Source organism: Globicephala melas, chromosome 9, assembly GCF_963455315.2.
Source record: "Globicephala melas chromosome 9, mGloMel1.2, whole genome shotgun sequence".
Taxonomy (NCBI): domain Eukaryota; kingdom Metazoa; phylum Chordata; class Mammalia; order Artiodactyla; family Delphinidae; genus Globicephala; species Globicephala melas.
This window is the reverse complement of record NC_083322.1, coordinates 54,066,169-54,088,857: the sequence shown is the minus strand read 5'-3', so window position 1 is coordinate 54,088,857 and position 22,689 is coordinate 54,066,169. Positions and strand designations below refer to the sequence as shown.

The following is a 22,689-nucleotide window of genomic DNA, read 5'->3' as shown; positions in this document are numbered from 1 at the left end:
CTGTTAATAAAATAAAGACATGATTATCTATATTGGTCTTCTAGTTGACTGCTCTACTTTCTACCTTGACTAGGCTTACCAACATACTTCCTTAATTAAAATAAGTAAAAGAAACACAAAGCATTTAATGAAAAGTAAATCTCCCCGCCACACCCAGTTCCCACCCTCTGAGGTCACCACTTACCTCAGAGAGGTAACTTAGCTTAACATATATACTTAACACACACACACACACACACACACAAATGGTAATATGGCATACAGGGTACAGTGTATATTATTTTTATCACTCGATATACTTTGGTGACTTCCTCATAAATTCATAGAAAATTGTCTCTTGCTTTTCAAAGACCACAGGGTGTTCCTTTGTATGAGTGTAGTATGCTTAATTTAACGCCAGTCCTCTACTGATAGGCATTTAGCAGGTTCCCAATTTTTGGCCATAAAACAATGATATAATAAATATTCTTGGACATAATTTCATCCATGTAAAAATACATCTGTAAGACAAATTCCTAAAAGTAAAATGTGGATGGACCTAGAGTCTGTCATACAGAGTGAAGTGAGTCAGAAAGAGAAAAACAAATATCGTATGCTAACACATATATATGGAATCTAAAAACAAAAAAAAAAGGTCACGAAGAACCTAGGGGCAGGACAGGAATAAAGTCGCAGACCTACTAGAGAATGGACTTGAGGACACGAGGAGGAGGAAGGGTAAGCTGGGACGAAGTGAGAGAGTAGCATGTACATATATACACTACCAAATATAAAATAGATAGCTAGTGGAAAGCAGCCGCATAGCACAGGGAGATCAGCTCAGTGCTTTGTGACCACCTAGAGGGGTGGGATAGGGACGGTGGGAGGGAGGGAGACACAAGAGGGAAGAGATATGGGGATATATGTATATGTATAGCTGATTCACTTTGTTATCAAGTAGAAACTAACACACCATTGTAAAGCAATTATACTCCAATAAAGATGTTGGGGAAAAAAAAAAAAAGTAGGGTGTGGACAGGCAAAAAAAAAAAATGTGTATCTCTAAATTCTAACTCTGATGACACTGAGAAATTATCCTACGTACAGGCTGTACCAATTTATACAACCTATAGAAGATAGGAGCTCCTGTTTCCCCTTTACCAGTATATACTATGTTATCAACCATTGATTTTGCCAATCTGATAGGTGAAAAATGGTTTCTTACTGCAATTTAAATTGCAACCAAAAATCTTTAGAGGCTATGGAATAAGCAAAGGACAGCTTGTGTGGCCCAGAGAATCCAGTGCCTGAGTCTGAAATAAAGAATTTGAATGTCTCTTTGTAAAGAACTGCAACCAATTGGTCTGTTTTCGATTAAAAAAAAAAAAACTGCCACAGGCACAAAGGTCAAGGGAATCATCACAGCTCAACCATCCTAGTGGTATCCCTCATCAAACGGATTGTTGAAATATAGTATTGGTTACAGTACTCAAAGGACATCCAGTTATAACGCTCCACAATGTGCCGTCTCCTCAAGGCTAGGAGTCATGTTTATTTTCCCTTGTGTCTCTCAGCTGGGAGGACAGGCCTGCCGCTTTTCTGCTCTGCAACTCTCCTCTCCTGAGTACATCACCTTGATTTTCTTCTAATCCTGATTATGCTCTACGTACCCAGGTGCAAGCAAAAAATTAATATTCACATGGGGTTCAACTGGTGAGTGTGACTTGTGCTGGCCATTTTGCCCTTTATGACTAAGGGAGGCCTCTGGCAGGGCTTGGGGCTGGGATGCAGTCAGTACTCACATCTGCACAGATTTTCTCAGCCCAGCTGAGCTCGTCACTGGCTCCCTGAGGAGGCAGGAACTGATTCCAGAAACTGCTTGGAATTTTGCCTTCATTTATCGATATTCTCCCCTCACCCATAAAAAACACATACAAACTTCTTCCCACAAAGCTTTTCCCTTTCCCTTGAGATCACTGGCTTGCACATACTGTCAACTGAATTCTAGAATACAGGAATTTGTGATTTTGGAAGGCTATCTGCTTAAAACACACTCTGAAACCATGAAACTATGAGTCCCCTGTAATACACTGAGAGGAGAAGAGCCTTTAATTGAACCAGCACTCATGCTTTAAATGCCACTAGAGAAGGAACACCTTTAAGCAATCTCGTAGGCTAGTGTGCATTATTTTTGTGGTGAAAAAAATTTTGAACATATTTACTATGATAAACTGCATAAAAGAATAAGATCCAAGTTAATGGGATCCTGATTCTGAAGCACAACTCTCCGTGAGTTAAAACCTCCAACTATCAATCTCTTATAGTTACGATAATCACAGCAGTTAAAGGCATTTAGATTTTATGTATTACATCATATGAAACTAAAAAATTCCTTAAAATTTATACTAGATTATTAGCTCCAGGAGAATACAGAAAAGGAACTCTTTTTCTGTTTTGTTAACTGTTACATGCCCAATGCCTAAAACTGTCTGGCACAGAGTAGACTCTCAAAATACTTTTTTTTTTTTTTTTTTTTTGCGGTACGTGGGCCTCTCACTGTTGTGGCCTCTCCCGTTGCGGAGCACAGGCTCCGGACGCACAGGCTCAGTGGCCATGGCTCACGGGCCTAGCCGCTCCGTGGTATGTGGGATCTTCCCGGACCGGGGCACGAACCCATGTCCCCTGCATCGGCAAGCAGACTCTCAACCACTGCGCCACCAGGGAAGCCCTCAAAATACTTTATTGACTGAATATTAATAATGTTAATATACTGATATTTCTTTCCTCATACCTATAAGTATCTCAAGAATAAAGTATAAAATTATTATTTTCAATAATTTCAAAAATATAAAATTTATAAAAAGGTTTCAATATCTTCTTTCATGTTTATTTGTTTTCTTTTTTCAAATTAAAGGTTCAGTCTCTTTGTTTCTGATGATGCATGAAGATATAGAAAGTTTTCATTTCCTTAAGATTTTAGAATTTATAGAATGCTTTGTTAATTAACCTTTTTCACCCAACAGACATGTTTCAGAACCCTCACTATCTTTAATAATCTGAGCCCAGACTAGTAACCAGTATTTCCCTCTTCTCCAACTGCTTCATTGGTTTCCCATTAAGAACCATATTGATTATCAAATAGCCTCTAACCTAAGAGTCATTGTGACTCTCTTTTCTTAATTAGTTTTTCTCTACATGTCTAGACACTCACCAACTACTGAATTCCTCAGTTATAAAGTCTAGAAAAAACATAAGTCACTGGCTCCACTTTTGGAAAAGGTACCTTTTGAAAAAATAACATTACACATTTTCTAATATTCTACCTTTGGGGCATATTTTTTTAACTTTAGTACCGACTGAAACACTTCAAATTCTAAGTGACGAACTCTAACAAAATGTCATTTTTTTAGAGATATCAAAAGAAGATACCTATTATTCTATGAAAAAATAAACATGGTATCTAATAATTACCTTGTATGGTTTAAACTATTTTATTAAGTATTCAAAACACATACTTCAAACATTGAAGTTCTTTAGAATAATTACAAAATTCAAATTGAATCAATAAATTAGAGCTGTTTACAGGAAAACACTGAAGATTTCTCTTTAACAGTTTTATTAATTAAATCAAAGGCTAATAAATAGAAGGTAATCAAGGCTTGATTGGCAATGGAAACATTAATTCAGGTAAATAATATAGCAAAAAAAATGCTTTCAATTGTGTTAATATCACCACAGAACTTTCTATTGGAGATATTGCCAGGTTTGTGTCTAGTTATTCTAAGCTATCTAGGGAGCTGTTTTAATTTCAGAGATTCTTTACTATTTTCTAATTCTTCCAACCACTGCCTTTCCCAGCGTGTCCTCACTGTGAAGCTCACTTCAGGCCCAAGGACAAGTGACACTGCTTTAGTCCGCATGTCACACAGGAACAGCTGTCAACTGCATCAGGAGGAAAAGCCAGGGGAACATCCGAGCACAGAGCTATCCACGCACAGACATGGAGAGGCTGGCTGTCCTGGCAAAGCCACACTAGAGTGGATCCAGCTTTCAAACCGGTCCTAACCACAGATCCAAATCTCTGCCAACTTCAGAAATTCTGTCCACAAATCTATGTGCCCTAAGTTTGTAAATAATAAAATGATCTTGTGTGGATTACGCACGATCGAGAAGTTTTGAATAAGGAGCACAGCCTACTCATTTTTTCATGCATTTGTTACTTTAACATTTTGTGAACCCTATAAAGGAAAACTCGCCACTTAGGGTAAACTTGCCCGGCTCAAAAGACGATGCACAAAGAGAATTTCCTTACAGACAGTCCTCAAAGGAAAGTCTAAAGGTTTTCTATCACATTAGTTACCTCAAATTCATAAGATAACTTAGTACAATAAAACAAAATAACAAATATTATCTAGGTCATCTTTGAAAATACTGTTCATGTGCTTACACCTAGAAGAAATTACGTGTAGAGGACATAAAGGAAATTAAGGCAATACACCTAAAAGAAATTTAATATACTCTGGTAAATTTAATATATTCTGCCTCTCTCTTCCATTATGATTTTGTCTCAAGAGAAACTGCTATGGAAAACAATACTGAGTGCAGGGAGATACAATGGTTTTGTTTCCTTACTGTATTGGTTTAGAAGCAATACAAGGAAATGTAGTTACTACTGAGGGAGTGACAATGGCAAGGCGGAGTACGTCAAGGACAATATTTTGAGCTGAACTTATGAATTTTTGGCAAAGTCATTAAAAACATTTTAAAGGTTTTACCATTAGTGCTTCTTTTATTAATTCCCTCTTAGGACACTGTTGGAACGCTGACTATACTGTCTCACATACACACTTCAAAAATTAAAAACAACTAAATATTCATGGCCTTGCTATTTCCACCTAAATTCAATTTATATTCAGGTATAAATGAGAAATCATCTCAATACTATTTAACCTCTGATATTCTGAAATATTCTAAAAGTGTTATCTACAATACTTTATTCTGGAAAAGTAAATTTAGAATTTCAAGGTAACTTGTCAGTAATCACACCTCACCCTAATTTTTTTTTTTTTTTGCGGTACGCGGGTCTCTCACTGTTGTGGCCTCTCCTGTTGTGGAGCACAGGCTCCGGACGCGCAGGCTCAGCGGCCATGGCTCACGGGCCCTGCCACTCCGCGGCATGTGGGATCTTCCCGGACCAGGGCACGAACCTGCGTCTCCTGCATTGGCAGGCGGACTCTCAACCACTACGCCACCAGGGAAGCCCTCACCCTAATCTTTATCAATATAATGCAGAGAGAAGAGGAAAAAGACTAATGCCATTTCTGTTAAATTAATTTCTTTAAAAAAAAATCCAAAGATTTATAAGAGAATAGCATAATGGCTACTTATTAGGATGTGATTAATAATGCAAAAAGTCTAATGATTTAATGTACTGAGAAAAAGGGTGTGCTCAACCAACAATTATTATGAGTTTGTACATTTGACAAAATATTGACAATGATGTTTTATTAAATGTAAAACCTCATAATACTTTGAAACATAAAATTAGAGGAATATATATTGTTCATGGGAGAAAATAAAATAATTACATTTCAATAATTTAAAACTTGTACCTTTCCAAAAATAAAATCTGTCAATAAAGGATTTGAGAGTCGTATTACCTTAAAAAGTAGAAGTAACCTCAGTGATCATTCAAGCTCCTGAACAGACAAAAAAATCCTGACTGGCTTGATTGTCTTTGTCCTCCCACTCCCTGGAGCAAAGTAGCTCCTCAAGACTTTGGTGGAACTCAACCCCTCTAAAATACCCAAATTACTTAGTCCTTTTTTACGCTGAGCCAAAATTTGCTTCCTGTAACTTCTACTCTCTGATTCCAGGTCTGAGTCCACCAAGACTAAACTAAATGCTCTTCCACAAGACAGCCCTGCCCTTAATTAAGTTTTAATATCCTGCCTCCTAGTCAACAAATACTAATTGAGAGACTGTGATTTTGTGCTTGGCATAAAGAATAAACAACCCAGACATGGTCCCTGCACTTAAGTCTCACCGAGGAGACAGACGTAAAACATATAACTACAAAGACGGCTGACATACACCAAAGGGAGACAGGAGGTGCTCGCTCTTCAAACACGGGACAATTTAAGCATCACTAAACTAATACCTGTGATTGAAAGGAATTAAATATGTTTAAATCAATAAGTTTATAATGAGACTTTAAAAGAAACTCATGAGTCACATTTGGAGAGTACTACGGAACCATCTGATTAGTTTAAAAACTGTTAAAGAGAATATGTCAAGCATTTACCTTCCCTTTTCATATACTTTCGCATACACTGTACCTCAGTGTAAACAGATAGTTCATAAGTGAAGCTTCCCTGCATAGATGCACTGCATGTAACAAATGAAGAGGGAATGAGAGAATTTGAGTATCACCATAAATGGTTCCTAAAGTCACAAAAAGAAGCTACCAGATATTATGTGCCCCCTGATGGAAGCATTCATCCCCCTCAATGGAATCAATCCAACTGGAATCTGACCACATCCAAATCTAACTACTTATTTCAAGGAGATAAGGGAACAAGTTAAATAACACCATTGGGATATAATCAGAAAACTCCGGACTACAGGAAACCATAGGGAAATGAACCTGTTTCTTCAACAAATGAATTTCAAGAAAAAAAGGAGAGGAGAACCCATAGATTAAAAGAGAGAGATGAACTAATGGCAATTAATTGCAATGTATGGACCCGATTTTATCTTGATTCCAACAAAGTTTAACACTGACTATATATTTGATGATAAAGAAATCGTTAATTTTTTTACATGTGATAATGGCATTATGGTTCGGTGTTTTAAAATAGAGGCCTTATCTGTTAAAGAAAAAATTATAAAATGAAATAATATGATGTTTGGGGTTTGCTTCAAAATAACTGGAAGGAATGAATACAGATGAAACAAGATTAGACACAGGTTGTCAGTGTTGGAAACTGATGGGGGTTTATCAAAACTCCATAAGAAGTTCTTTAAAAATTAAAAAACATACCCAATACAAGTTGGGATAAATGCAATGAAGGAAAATCACAGCATGCCATAAAAAAGATAAAGAACCTATTTTAATGATACTAATGAACTTATTTACAAAACAGAAATAGACTCACAGACACAGAAAACAAACTTATGGTTACCAAAGGGGAAGCGGGGGTGGACAGGGATAAATTAGGAGTTTGGCATTAACATATACACACTACTATGTATAAAATAGATAACCAACAAGGACCTACTGTATAACACAGGGAACTATATTCAATATCTTATAATAACCTATAATGGAAAAGAATCTGAAAAAGAATACATATACGTGTGTACAACTGAATATCTTTGCTGTACACCCGAAACATTGTAAGTCAACTATACTTCAATTAAAAAAAAAAAAGAAGAACCTATTTTAGATTAGACAGGGAAGGATTCTCTGAAAATGTGACATTTAAGCTGAAACAAGAAATATAGAAGAGTAAGCAAAGAACATTCCAGGCAGATGGAACAACCTGTACAAAAGCCCAGGGGCAGAGAACACAATGTGTTAAACAAAGCTATAAGAAAGAAAGAGTGGCTGGAGCTTGTTGACCGGCAGGGGGTAGGAGAGGGGGACGTGCAGAGAGGGACAGGAGAGCCAGATCATGCAGGCCCTTAAGGGCCACAGAAAGGACTGATTTAAAAAAAAATCACCGGGAAATCTTAAGAAAGGGGATAATATGATTAAATTGTGTGTCTGCAGCTCCCTCACTATCGTGTAGAGAACAGCCTGAAGGAGCACAATAGTGGGAGCAGGGAGGGCGGTCAGGCAGCTACTACAGTGGTCCAGGGGAAAGATGGTGGTCACAAAGTACCAGGGTATTGGTAAGAGCAATGGGGAAAAGGAAAACAATGTTCTGAAGACAGAATCAAGAGACTCAGGATAAACTGAATTGGGCATAGGGCAAGTGGTAAAGGATGACTCCAAACGTCCTGACTTTAGTTTCTGTGTGGATGGAGGCACGTGTACTGACTCAAGGGAAACTAAAGAAGAAGAGATTTAGACAGAGAATCAAGAGTCCTATTTGGGAGGATCTTAGTCTAGACATAGAAGTTTAGGCTAGACATAAAAACTTGTGAGCCATTTGGAGGACTTCAAGGGAAGCAATAACTTCAAGAGAGAGCCAATTTTCTGTTAAAGCAGAAGTAAACACTCTGAAGAAAGTCGAACACACGTAAGCATTTGTAAATCAGAAAACAGTACTCTAGATCTAGATCTAGACAACATAAAAAGAGCCTGAAGGACATGGGGACAGGACAGAGTAGGAGATACAGTGCGAAATACGGGGGTGAGGTCTGAAAGATAATAAACCACCAGGGCGTTTTATACCATGCCTGTGGTAACCGGTGGTGGGAGGCAGAGGAGCTTCCATCCTGACAGCCTCTGGAAGCAGGTAGAGTAGGGACTGCTGTTTTGGCTGCCCTCTGCGTGCATCAGGCAAGGCCTGGAGCTGGCACCTGCCTCTGTGGCTGCACAGAAACCAAGGTACAGGTTCTCACCCCTGACTACATTTTTAAATCAACTGGAAAGCTTTAAAACATACCCATGCCTGGCTCCACCCCTGATTTAGTTGGTGCAGTGTGGGGTCCTAGCATCCGTATTTTTTAAAAACATCCTGAGTGACTGTAAAGTGTAACCAGGGTTGAGAACCACTGTGTTCAATAAGCCTTCAGGTTCCGACACCACGTGCTCGTTGTCTTTCTTCCTTTGTCTGGTCTCTCCAACACTGAAGTCTCCTTTTTCTCGGTAAACGTTCAAATTTTTTCAACTATTTTGAGCGCCCTCACAGTCCTAGTTGCAAGCCTTTGGTAAGTCGGGGCTGATTAACCCCTTGTGAAATATGCTTGCCAAGGTGTACACACTACCAGATGTGGTCTGATAAGTGCTGAGTGGACTGGGAGACTGCCCTGCCCCATTCCAGAAACTCGACTGGTACTCATTTGGCCTCAGCATGTATTCGCCTGTGATCAGCACAAAACACTATTAACTCATGGATCTTGCCAACAATTAAAACCCCTGAGTTTTCTTCATGGGCCCCGCAATCACACCATCTCTAACTTGCCCTAGGCCTAATAATTCACTTTTTAAACATAATTTCAGGAGTTTGATTTATTCCTAATAAGATTCCAACTTGTCAGCAGCAACCAACTGCTCAAACCTCTCCTGTCTAAATTCTAATCTTGTTTTTGAGAAGCACTGGCTAACTATCCTTCTGTGTGTCCTTCTCTGAGGTAGGATAGAAACACTGAACAGGATGAGGTCCAGGGCAGTGCTCTTGGACACCACACTCTTGACACATACCCCATCCACCTTTGGGGGACGTGGTTTCATTGACTGTCTTCTCTTTCTCTCTCTTTTCCCCCCTCCCTCCTTCCCTTTTCACTTTCAAACTCTCTAATCCAGCCCTTCCTCTCCACAGACCTCTGTCCCAAACCACTGCACTGACCTTCTGCCTCTATCATTGGACTGTGCTGGAAAATCTGCATGTGGCACACAGTTAGAGCTCCATGGTGAAATGAGTCAACCCTTTACCATGTAACAGAGGTACTAAGAAACTCTACCACTCTTACCAACCTGTTTTAAATCCACCACCAGAAACAGCGTATCACTCAACTGTCGATGGCTCTCTTACCTACCAGAACATAATCAGAACATTTACCCATGTTTGAAAAACAAGCAGATACCCAGCATCTACAGTGTTTCAGTTCACTAGCTTAACAATCTCATCAGAAAGAGGAATTAAGGTTATTTAGGTATGACATAATTTTTTTATGAACTCCTAGATCATTATTTTTCTTCCTATTTTGATTTACTCAGAAATAATCTGAGTGATAATCTGTCCTAAAATTTTCCACTGGAGGAGGGGAAATGAGAAAGGCATGCAGGGAGGAAGCCACACCATTTCCATCTTCTTCTGTGAACATTTGGACATCTCAAGGCTGCTAATGTCTCTACAATTTTTCATAGTTTCTCAAAGATGACTAACAATTATGGGACAATCTCAACTCCCAATTTCTTTAAAGGTCTGTGAAACAGTCGTCTCAGGTCTTAAATCAGAACTCCTTAGAAAAACATAGTACTGTCAGACTTCCTAAGACATTTGATAATTTAATTCACTCCTATGTTTGCTTTGCACTTCAGTGCTTAAAGCAAACTCTCCTTGGTAGCAATGATGTAAGCAAAACAGAAGGTAATTTGTACTGGTTTCTACCCCAATAGCATCTTTTGTGTGTAAACTTCAACCTAAGCTTTTCCTGAGTTACTGATGCTTCTTCTCCTTCCCTCACTCAGCTGGATTGTACTGTGGTTATCTGGTCCGATATTTGTTTGCATTTGAGAGACTTTTATCATCCATGTTCATACATTAACCTTCCAGAGTTTTAGGGCAAGGGGTTGTACACGTGTCGGTATTCTTCTGGAATACCTCCAGTTACAAGGAACCATTCTGGGGAGAGCAAAAAGTCACATGCATACAGCCCTTGAGGAGATTACCAGCCAAAGAAGAAATAAGATAGTATCAAACAACTAAAATGCATAATAAACAAAGGTAAGTTTCTTTAAAAAAAAAAAAAATAAGCAAAGTTATCAAAGACAAAGAATGGAAGAATTGTTAACTTATCAAGAAAAGGCAGGAAGCACAGAAAAGATGCCCAGGACACCCATAGATGTAAAGGTGGTTGGTTATACTACCCCTAAAATTACTAGAGAAGAGCCGTATTTATTTGATGAGATGGGAGAGTTTCGTAAAAAGTAAGTAGGGCTTCCCTGCTGGCGCAGTGGTTGAGAGTCTGCCTGCCGATGCAGGGGACACAGGTTCGCGCCCCGGTCCGAGAAGATCCCATATGCCGCAGAGCGGCTGGGCCCGTGAGCCATGGCTGCTGAGCCTGCGCGTCTGAAGCCTGTGAAGCCTGTGCTCCGCAACGGGAGAGGCCACAACAGTGAGAGGCCCGCGTACCACAAAAAAAAAAGTAAGTAATTGTAGCTTATTATGAGAAGTTTTTAGAGATTGATTTTTCACACATAGTGAGATTTGAAGCTTCCTGTATTAGTTAGTTCTATAAGTTTTCAGCTGTAACATACAACAATTCATATCCCTAAACATACATCTCTATACACTCATATGCACTGAAAACTAGGAATTAAAGGATAGTGTGAAGGTAAAGAAAAAGAAGAAGTAGGAGAGTTTTTTTGTGTTGTTTTTCTCTAGTCCCATTTTCAAGCACACTTGTGTGGGGAAACATATTACTGAGGTCTTTGGAAAGGCTGCATTTTATATTTCTAGAGAAATCAAATGTTCTACTTCTGAGGTCAAGTTGCCACTTCAAATAGACTTTTATCTTCAGTAGCTTTTTTTTCCCATAGAAAATGCTTCAAACAAGCAGAAAAGAAATGGATATACTTCTTGATGATATTATCATTTTTCCCTATCTTGGATTACCTATTATCTTCTGGGTAATTCTTATGTGCTATATCTTATACTACATCCAAAAATAAAAATAATTCACAATTCTCTGTTTTAAAAGTCTAACTACAGCACCACAATCACAGTGAGTCATTACATGAGCTGGGATTAAAGAAAAGAGGATGAAGTCTGACGCTCAACCTTACAGCATTTCAAGCTTCCTGGTTCAAAGGTATGTTTAAAGCATGATGTTCCCATTTCTCTAGCAGAGTTGTAAATGTTCCCCTTCCTCTAGTAGAGACATACATATTCAGCACCATGAGAGAGAGGTCAAGCTTCCACTCTCAGGAAAAAAGCATCTCCAAATAAGTTAATTGAGATGCACCAAAAAGCATGCCACTGATTCACCAAGAGACTTTGAAGAGTCCCCAAATACTCACTGCCAAGTAATGTTAACCACAGAGATCTTGCATTTTCCATTCAAACACAGCCTCACAAAATCAAGTGAAGTTTGGAACAGCAGGATAAAACAAAGCAGCCCAGGAGAGCCATTAAGGTAGGGGTATTCAGAGTTCAAACCATTCTCAACCCATTCTCCCATTCTAATAAAGATGCACGCGCGCGCGCGCGCACACACACACACACACACACACACACCCCACACACACCTCCAGTTTATGTTACAAACAGGATAGCAAGCTACCGTTTTCTTTTTTCATTTGGCTGCAATGGCCCATGAAGAATCAACAAAGAAAATTATTATAAATACACAGCAGCTTGGTTAAAGGACTAGGGGACTTATATCAAGTCATAAGGATTATGAGCGACTTTAATTTGCTCCAATTAAAATATATTACTTTCATAATTATAGAACATATGTCACTGTTAAATACCTTTTAAATGAAACTTTAAGATAATATCAAGCAAAGCCAAATGTATCTAGTTTGATTTGTCTTTTATGACAAAAAGGACTGGAGAAAAATGCTATAGCATCATGAATTACCTAAAAGACTATACTCCAAAAATAAAAGTGACACACTAAGGTGGACTGCTTTATATGCAAGCAGAGTGTCAAACTAAAAAATGATTCGATTAACTATAAAGTTGAAAACAATCGACCTACACATGTTGAAGAGCAGGGTTTATATTAACTCATATATAAGTAAAGAGCTGATTACATAAAGAACGACCTTTACAAAAATCATATATAATTGGTATGATAAGACCTATGCTAGTATTACTTCCAAACCCTAGCAACAGAGCCAGAGTACAAATTAGTCAGTCTGATTTGGAGTAAGATGACTTTATATACAGCCAATAAGTTTAAGATCAAGACAGCTGTCTTTAATTCAAAACTAGCACTCATGTTAAATAGCCCTACTGTTAAAGCACCTATAGTGTGGCAGGCCTTCAACAAGGACTTGAGATCACTACAGCACCTCTGTGTGGTAGATACTATGGCTATCTCCACTTTACGAAGAATCTGAGGCACAGTTCTAAATCACACAGCTAGAAGCAGTAGATCCACAGTTTGGTCCTAGGAGACTGGGCTTCACAGCCATACTCATAAATTCTCTGTGGAGTAGCAATAATTAAAGTGTGAACCACAGAAGAAAGGTGTGTGGTTCACACCCTTCTATTTCCCCTTCATTCAAAAGAGGCACTCTGCTTATACCAGACACTTGTGATCAAATTACTTACTCTCAAAGCAATGTCATTCTTCTTTGCGTTTTCTAATAATGTTTTATAAAACTCAAAATAAATCAATATATTTTAGAATGGCATTAGTAAGTCTTAACCTAATTATAAAAGTAATGCATGCTTATGGCAGAATAGTTGGAAAATACAGAAAAAAAATTATTTTAAATAAAGTTTTTTATTTTATTTATTTATTTATGGCTGCATTGGGTCTTTGTTGCTGTGCACGGGCTCTCTCTAGTTGCAGCGAACGGGGGCTACTCTTTGTTGCGGTGCACGGGTTTCTCATTGCACTGCCTTCTCTTGCTGCGGTGCACCGGCTCTAGGCGTGCGGGCTTCAGTAGTTGTAGCACACAGGCTCAGTAGCTGTGGCTTGTGGGCTCTAGAGCGCAGGCTCAGTAGTTGTGGCTCATGGGCTTAGTTGCTCTGCGGCATGTAGGATCTTCCCAGACCAGGGATCAAACCCATGTCCCCTGCCGTGGCAGGCGGATTCTTAACCACTGTGCCACCAGGGAAGTCCCAGAAAAATTTTTACATCAACAATAATCCTACTATTCAGTGATAAATTCTTCAACATATGTATGTATCTTCTAGACTTTTTTCCTATGTGTAGATTTTTATAAATGGTATCCTACCATATTTGGTCATCTACTTTTTGTTATGGTTTAATAATATATCTTTTTACTGGATGGGCTGAGAAAAGAACCCAGGAAGCCTCAAGTTCAAACAAGCTCACACTTTCCTTTTAAGGAAAATGGCCCCAGGACTTCTTTATTTCATAAAATCTCATGACTCTTGTATTTTGATTTATTGGTGAAAGCAACCCTGCTAGCCAAGCAATAGAGGCCTGAATGTGGAGACAGTATATGGGGTTGACAGCCACAGGGGGCAGAGGTGGGGTGGCCAGCAGGGCCTATGGGGCACAGGATCTCTGAGTCGCCCTGGCCGGAATTCAGTCTTCTGGGAGTGCTGCAACCCAGTGACAGGAAACAATCACTCAAATCATCTCCAGGATAGACACTCTAGCAGATTTTACTCTATGAACCCAGATATATAACCTTACACTCAGAAAAACTGAAACCCATGATAATCAAATGTATAGCTGAAGAAAGAACTTCATATGTCCTGACTACAAATCTCTACTCCCAAGGGCCATATGTCAAAGTATCTTCTCACACTTAAAGGGCCTGATGAGAGCATTCCTAAACATTTTCCCCAATCATTACATAGTTAACGTTTGTTAAGTATCTATTAATAGCACTGTAACAGGTGCTGAAGAATAAGTTATATACATACGATAATATGTTACATACATATGAGGTAAAGGAGATATCAAGCAAGGCAGTAGCTGAATTAGGAAAAAGAAGAAAAAAATATTCTGACATTTGTTAAAACAGTAAGATTTTATTCAAGACTATTGCAACAGTGGAGACAGATATAGGGCTCAACTCTGAATACCACAAGAACAAGTGGGGATTTATAGCCAAGTAGCAGGTTAGGGGATCATTGGTGGATGGAAAATTACTAAGAAGAGACATCACAGGTAGGGGATTCATGCTAAACTCACCTAACAAGATTCCTGCTGCATACAGGCCAGAGCCATCAGATATCAAGGACGGGGGGATTTTTTCTAAATTGACTTAGCAGGATTCTTGCTAAAACTGGGTTATGCAAGCCTGGCAAAGGACAGGGGTGGAGGGGTGGGGGTGAGGCAAAGTCAGGGCCTAGTCAAGAAGAGGGCTTAGAGGAGTATAACTGAAGTTTATTCAAAGAGGGTATCTTGTCAGAAGCCAGGAAAGTTTCATAATATGAGTGGGACTTGAAGATGGGATAGGATGTGGACATGTAGAAAGGGGAGGCAAGCTAGTTACACAGAGGGATCTATCATAAACAGAGGTGCAGAAGGGGTGGGGACAGGCACATTTAAAGTACAGAGAGTAGAAACTAGGGAAGCAGTAGGACATAAGGAAAGAAAAGTAGACTCGAGAGGGATTTTGATGCCAGGTCCACTACAAAATTGATCCAATCAAGTAATTAGATATTTGATCTTGTTAGACACCAATATTTTCATTACCTGCCTACATTTTTTTTAGGGTAGAGCTTTGAATGAAGCAAAAGCTAATATGTCAACAACGTTCTTTTGAAGCTAAACATACATTTTTATTCCTAATCAACAAAGGTAAATTAACTGAGCTTATAAGTCTACTAACTATAGCTCCATGATATAAGCAGATTAAAGCAGACTATAAAGTGAATATATTTACAAATATAAATTAAAACACACTAAAAATTAATAAATTTCCAGGATTTACATATTATAGTTACATATATATATATAACTATAAAATATTTGGTGGCAAATCTTTACTGCAATGACAAAGAAAGCTGAATACACAATTTGTTAAATCCAATTATGCTACTTCCAGGGCTTTCCAAGCAATAACATGTGTGTTTAACACATCAAACAGGACATTAGCATCCTTTTTTCTACAGAGCAATTCGTTTTGCTAGGTTTAGGGGTACAAAGTAAGGAAAACTGACAAGGTCTTAAAAGGCTATTCCGTCATGCTAAGGCTCGGCCACCAAATCTAGTTCCAAGAAATCTAATTTCTACTCAGTGAGACGCCATAATTTAGCCATTTTGGGGAGAAACCATGTTTCATGGCTTTAGTGGAGTCTGGCTTCAATAACTGCACGCATGAATGAATGAAGTCAACTATCTCAAACAAGGACTAAACAAGTAACAGCTAGAGATAGGACAGATTACATCAGCTCTCCCTGACGGAACAATTTCTGGAACTACTAAGAAATCCCCAAACTCAGCTTTCCTAAATGTCTCTCCTTTGTGTTATCAATCTTCTCAGTCCTTATAGAAAGCCATCTGAAATGATTTTCATTTAAGATCAAGGTGAGTGTTTGAGGGTAAAGTCCCTGACTTCAGGGGAAACATACACTCAAAAGCAATTAAATATTTGCTGGGTTTTCACCTAAAATGAGGGATGAATGCAACTGCCATGACTCTTTTCCAACTGAAGCAGATGGGAAATCATCAGTAGTCATCCAATTGAAGAACTCTTCCATAACAGCACCTTATTTACAAATCCTAGCCCAGAACATAAAAGAGACTTTAGCTAGTGTAACATGTTACCTTAAAGTGAGTTTAAAAAATCGTATGTCTGTAAATTGGGTAAATTAAATACATACACCTAAATCTTTCTGTCAAAAAGCTGCAGATATTTGTTCACTTGCAACTATCATTTTCCTCTTTTCTAAGATTTATACTCTTTTCTTCTTTAAAAAAATAGAATGTAGCTATATAAAAAATGCAAGTAAAATGGACCCTAGAAAACTAATGTCCTGTGTCCATGGTAGATAAACAACTTGGTCTGGTTATAACCCACAGGATTGCCTTTCCTTTTTTCTTTGTTTTTAAATACTCAAATATTTAAAGAAAAATTTTTCTTCTTTTTAACCATGATCTTAAAAATCCAGACCACTAATTAGTCAGCTGGACTCAGTTTATGAACTTCAGAAAGTGAGAGAACATAATTAATCATGTATCAGGTAAGCATTCAATCATTATGCTCATAGCTTACTCATTTTGAGTGACTAAGGAGAAAATATGACCAAATTATATGAGACTTGAAAAAACAGGGAGATTTACTCATTTTGGATATACGGAATGACTCCAACTCTGAAGTACAGTAAGAAAGTGACAGATGAGAAATGGAGACATCCATGTTTTCAGCGCAGCAAGTTACTACTCAGGGGTATAATAAACTTACACCCATCTTTCAACCTGTCAACTCAACTTTCTCCAACTTTCAAAGACAATCTCTGCTACCTCTTTGTATTTTCTTTTTCATATATATACACATATATGAATATCTGTATATTCATATGCTATGTGAATATATATAATACAAAGGAAAGGTTTTGAAAAGTAGAAAGGGAAATAAAACTATACAGGCTGATTAAGTAGCTACCGACATTGTCTCTACATAGAAATCTGGCCATGTCAGCTTCAATAATTGCATTTGTGATGAACCATCATCCACATAACCATACTTATTAGACAAAATAACCTTAACTACAGTTGTTCTCTCCAGGTCTTATTAATTAAACAAGCCTTTTTTAACAGATGGGTCAACGGTAAATTACCTGAGGTCGTGTCAACCATCACAAAAATCATTTAAAATTAATGAAGTCATCTGAAAGTTTGTGTGAGTAAATACATACAAACAATATAAAGGAACCTGCTTAGATACAAATCCATAAGGAAGTGACTAAATATAAGAAAAAGGACCATGAAAATTTGACAAGACTGTCAAAGGACATAACAGGTAGAGAGAATCATTTTCTCCTCTTAATTCAACGTTGAATGCTTAACTGAATTTAAAACTGGTGCCGGGAGTATACTTTGGATGGGGGCACAAGGGTACCGAGTTTCTGATTTACTAAAAAACCCATCTGAAAGCATTTTATTTTGTTAAGGTACAATTCTTACTATAATATTAGTTCCTCCATTATTTATGAGAAGGATCAAGGGGTTGTAAATGTACTGGCAGATCAGGAATTACGTTTGCCATATGAACAGAATAAAAGAAGTAGTAAGAGAAATGGGTACCATCAAATCTTGAGCTGAGGTCCGCAATGAAAAGGTAGCAAAGGCAACAGTGTTGTTTCATTAGCTACGTAGGACCCTGGAAAGAATCTAAAAAAGAGTGGATATATATGTATGTATAAGTGATTCACTTTGCTGAAAGCAACACAACACTGTAAATCAACTATACTCCAATAAAAAATTTTTTTAATTGGCCAGACTCTTCAAGAAAAAAAGGGAGAAGACTCAAATCAACAGAATTAGAAATGAAAAAGGAGAAGTAACAACTGACACTGCAGATATACAAAAGATCATGAGAGATTACTACAAGCAACTCTATGCCAATAAAATGGACAACCTGGAAGAAGTGGACAAATTCTTAGAAATGCACAACCTGCCAAAACTGAATCAGGAAGAAATGGAAAATATGAACAGACCAATCACAAGCACTGAAATTGAAACTGTGATTAAAAATCTTCCAACAAACAAAAGCCCAGGACCAGATGGCTTCACAGGCAATTTCTATCAAACATTTAGAGAAGAGCTAACACCTATCCTTCTCAAACTCCTCCAAAATATAGCAGAGGGAGGAAAACTCCCAAACTCATTCTATGAGGCCACCAACACCCTGATACCAAACCCAGACAAGGATGTCACAAAGAAAGAAAACTACAGGCCAATATCACTGATGAACATAGATGCAAAAATCCTCAAAAAAATACTAGCAAACAGAATCCAACAGCACATTAAACTGATCATACACCATGATCAAGTGGGGTTTATTCCAGGAATGCAAGGATTCTTCAATATACGCAAATCAATCAACGTGATACACCACATTAACAAATTGAAGGAGAAAAACCATATGATCAACTCAATAGATGCAGAGAAAGCTTTTGACAAAATTCAACACCCATGTATGATAAAAACCCTGCAGAAAGTAGGCATAGAGGGAACTTTCCTAACATAATAAAGGCCATATATGACAAAGCCACAGCCAACATCGTCCTCAACGGTGAAAAACTGAAAGCATTTCCACTAAGATCAGGGACAAGACAAGGTTGCCCACTCTCACCACTCTTATTCAACACAGTTTTGGAAGTTTTAGCCACAGCAATCAGAGAAGAAAAGGAAATAAAAGGAATCCAAATCGGAAAAGAAGACGTAAAGCTGTCACTGTTTGCAGATGACATGATACTATACATAGAGAATCCTAAAGATGCTACCAGAAAACTACTAGAGCTAATCACTGAATTTGGTAAAGTAGCAGGATACAAAATTAATGCACAGAAATCTCTGGCATTCCTATACACTAATGATGAAAAATCTGAAAGTGAAATCAAGAAAACACTCCCATTTACCATTGCAACAAAAAGAATAAGATACTAGGAATAAACCTACCTAAGGAGACAAAAGACCTGTATGCAGAAAATTATAAGACACTGATGAAAGAAATTAAAGATGATACAAATAGATGGAGAGATATACCATGTTCTTGGATTGGAAGAATCAACATTGTGAAAATGACTCTACTACCCAAAGCAATCTACAGATTCAATGCAATCCCTATCAAACTACCACTGGCATTTTTCACAGAACTAGAACAAAAAAATCTCACAATTTGTATGGAAACACAAAAGACCCCGAATAGCCAAAGGAATCTTGAGAACGAAAACGGAGCTGGAGGAATCAGGCTCCCTGACTTCAGAGTATACTACAAAGCTACAGTAATCAAGACAGTATGGTACTGGCACAAAAACAGAAAGATAGATCAATGCAACAGGATAGAAAGCCCAGAGATAAACCCATGCACATATGGTCACCTTATCTTTGATCAAGGAGGCAAGAATGTACAGTGGAGAAAGGACAGCCTCTTCAATAAGTGGTGCTGGGAAAACTGGACAGGTACATGTAAAAGTATGAAATTAGATCACTCCCTAACACCATACACAAAAATAAGCTCAAAATGGATTAAAAACCTAAATGTAAGGCCAGACACTATCAAACTCTTAGAGGAAAACATAGGCAGAACACTCTATGACATAAATCACAGCAAGATCCTTTTTGACCCACCTCCTAGAGAAATGGAAATAAAAACAAAAATAAACAAATGGGACCTAATGAAACTGCAAAGCTTTTGCACAGCAAAGGAAACCATAAACAAGACCAAAAGACAACCCTCAGAATGGGAGAAAGTATTTGCAAATGAAGCAACTGACAAAGGATTAATCTCCAAAATTTATAAGCAGCTCATGCAGCTCAATAACGAAAAAACAAACAACCCAATCCAAAAATGGGCAGAAGATCTAAACAGACATTTCTCCAAAGAAGATATACAGATTGCCAACAAACACATGAAAGAATGCTCAACATCATTACTCATTAGAGAAATGCAAATCAAAACTACAATGAGATATCATCTCACACCAGTTAGAATGGCCATCATCAAAAAATCTAGAAACAATAAATGCTGGAGAGGGTGTGGAGAAAAGGGAACCCTCTTGCACTGTTGGTGGGAATGTAAATTGATACAGCCACTGTGGAGAACAGTATGGAGGTTCCTTAAAAAACTACAAATAGAACTACCATATGACCAGCAATCCTACTACTGGGCATATACCCTGAGAAAACCATAATTCAAAAAGAGTCATGTACCAAAATGTTCATTGCGGCTCTATTTACAATAGCCCGGAGATGGAAACAACCTAAGTGTCCATCATCGGATGAATGCATAAAGAAGATGTGGCACATATATACAGTGGAATATTACTCAGCCATAAAAAGAAACGAAATTGAGCTATTTGTAATGAGGTGGATAGATGTAGAGTCTGTCATACAGAGTGAAGTAAGTCAGAAAGAGAAAGACAAATACCATATGCTAACACATATATATGGAATTTAAGAAAAAAAATGTCATGACGAACCTAGGGGTAAGACAGGTATAAAGACACAGACCTACTAGAAAATGGACTTGAGGATATGGGGAGGGGGAAGGGTAAGCTGTGACAAGGCGAGAGAGAGGCATGGACATTTATACATTACCAAACGTAAGGCAGATAGCTAGTGGGAAGCAGCCGCATAGCACAGGGAGATCAGCTCGGTGCTTTGTGACCGCCTGCAGGGGTGGGATAGGGAGGGTGGGAGGGAGGGAGACGCAAGAGGGAAGAGATATGGGAACATATGTATATGTATAACTGATTCACTTTGTTATAAAGCAATTATACTCCAATAAAGATGTAAAAAAAAAAAAGTAGCAATGGAATGGAAATCTTGTCCAAAATAAATTTATCCAATAGAAAAGGGAAGGGGAGCAATGAGTGTTCTATTTCATGCAGGTACCTCCTATATGGAAAGCCACAAATCACTTTGGTGAAATACAGGGAAAAGTAACTATGATGTCACTGTGAAGTTGCTTAGAATAGTGGAGAATACAAATGATAAATAACTAAAGAGAAATTACAATACTGGCACAGAGGAACGATATGAGAATCACAGGGAAAAAATGGCTCTGTACCCCTAGAGTTTATCATTAACAAAGGGGTAGAGTAAGCATAGATTTTAAGAAAGCAGATTTTAACATTTTTCCCCCCCAAAAATAAAAGGAGATAAAAATTAAGAACTCAGCTCTGGAGTTGGACTGACTGTATCTAAATCCTGGCTCTGCCCCTTAGCTGTGTGATTGTGGGCAAGTTACTCAAACTTTATGGGCCTCAGTTTCTACATCTATAAAATGAGGGAAATAATCTCATCCCAAAGCTTTTCCAGAACTGGTAAAAGAAACAAAGGAAAAAGTAATAGGTGGCATTCATTTAACACGTGAGACACGGTTCTAAGCGCTGCAAAGGTATTCGTTCATAAATACTCTTCACAGCTGTGTGAAACCAATTCCATTATCAGCCCTATTTTAATAGGTGAGAAAATTGAGCTTAACCTAGTGTTCAATAAATATCAGCTTTATTTCATGACCCTAATTACCAAGGGAAAGCACCAAGAGAGACAGAAGATTCACATAGACGTTATTTTAAAATTACAACTAGTATCAATGAAGAAAAATTGGCCAAGAGGAGAAACCAATGTGTTACACAGAAAGTTTAATGGTGTGTTTGAAGTTTTAAAGAACACCAATAAAAAGAGAAGAGCTATTTAAGAAGGATAATGTTCTCTTAGGACTAAGTCCTAAATGAGATGAAGCTGGCAAGAAAAATGATTTCAGATTTATATATTATCAGAACAAGAAAGGGGGAGACCAATTATCAGGGACATATGAATAGAGATCAAGTGACAGAGAAAGGAGAGCTCCTCAAATTTCTTCATCCAGAAAATATTTCAAGTGTTTTCTTAATCATTTTCTCTCTCCCTAAAAAGAGAGTAAAATCCGACTCCCTTGTTATAATCCATATACATACTCAATCCCCTCCCATTTAGTTTAAAGCCAAAACAACAAAAACACGTTTGCCCCTTCTTCTTGTTCTCCTTTCCTCCTCTGCCTCACTCCTCAAAAGAATAGCTTGCATTTCAGCCTCCATTTTTTCCCCTTTCTCTCTTGACCCAAAGCAATAAGGTCTCCAGCCCCACCAGCTCCCTGCACATACTTAAGAAAAACCTTCCTAATTGCAAATTTAATGGGTCCTTTTCAGGACTCATCTGATTTGTCTTTGCTGAATATCTGACACCATCATCTGCATTTTCAGCAACTCTCTTCCTTCCTTGGTGCTTGGCTGGTTTTCTTGTGCTCTCCCTAGGCAATCCCTCTCATACTATTTGGTTCTTCCTTTGTCCAACTCTGTTGGTGTTCTATTCTTTCATCTTTTCTATTTCACTCAGAGATGAGATATATTCTATTTTAATATAACCATTTTCCGTGCTTTACTTTGGGCAGTGTCCCAGGTGCACTCAACTCTCCAGAGCTTAACATTGAAAGTTTCCCAGGACATA

General features: G+C 38.1%; 1 protein-coding gene across 9 annotated transcripts in view; it reads right to left on the bottom strand.

The window, feature by feature from the left end:
• CDK14 (cyclin dependent kinase 14) overlaps positions 1-22,689 on the bottom strand; it is a 716,216-nt gene that overhangs the window by 381,870 nt on the left and 311,657 nt on the right. The window lies entirely within an intron of this gene.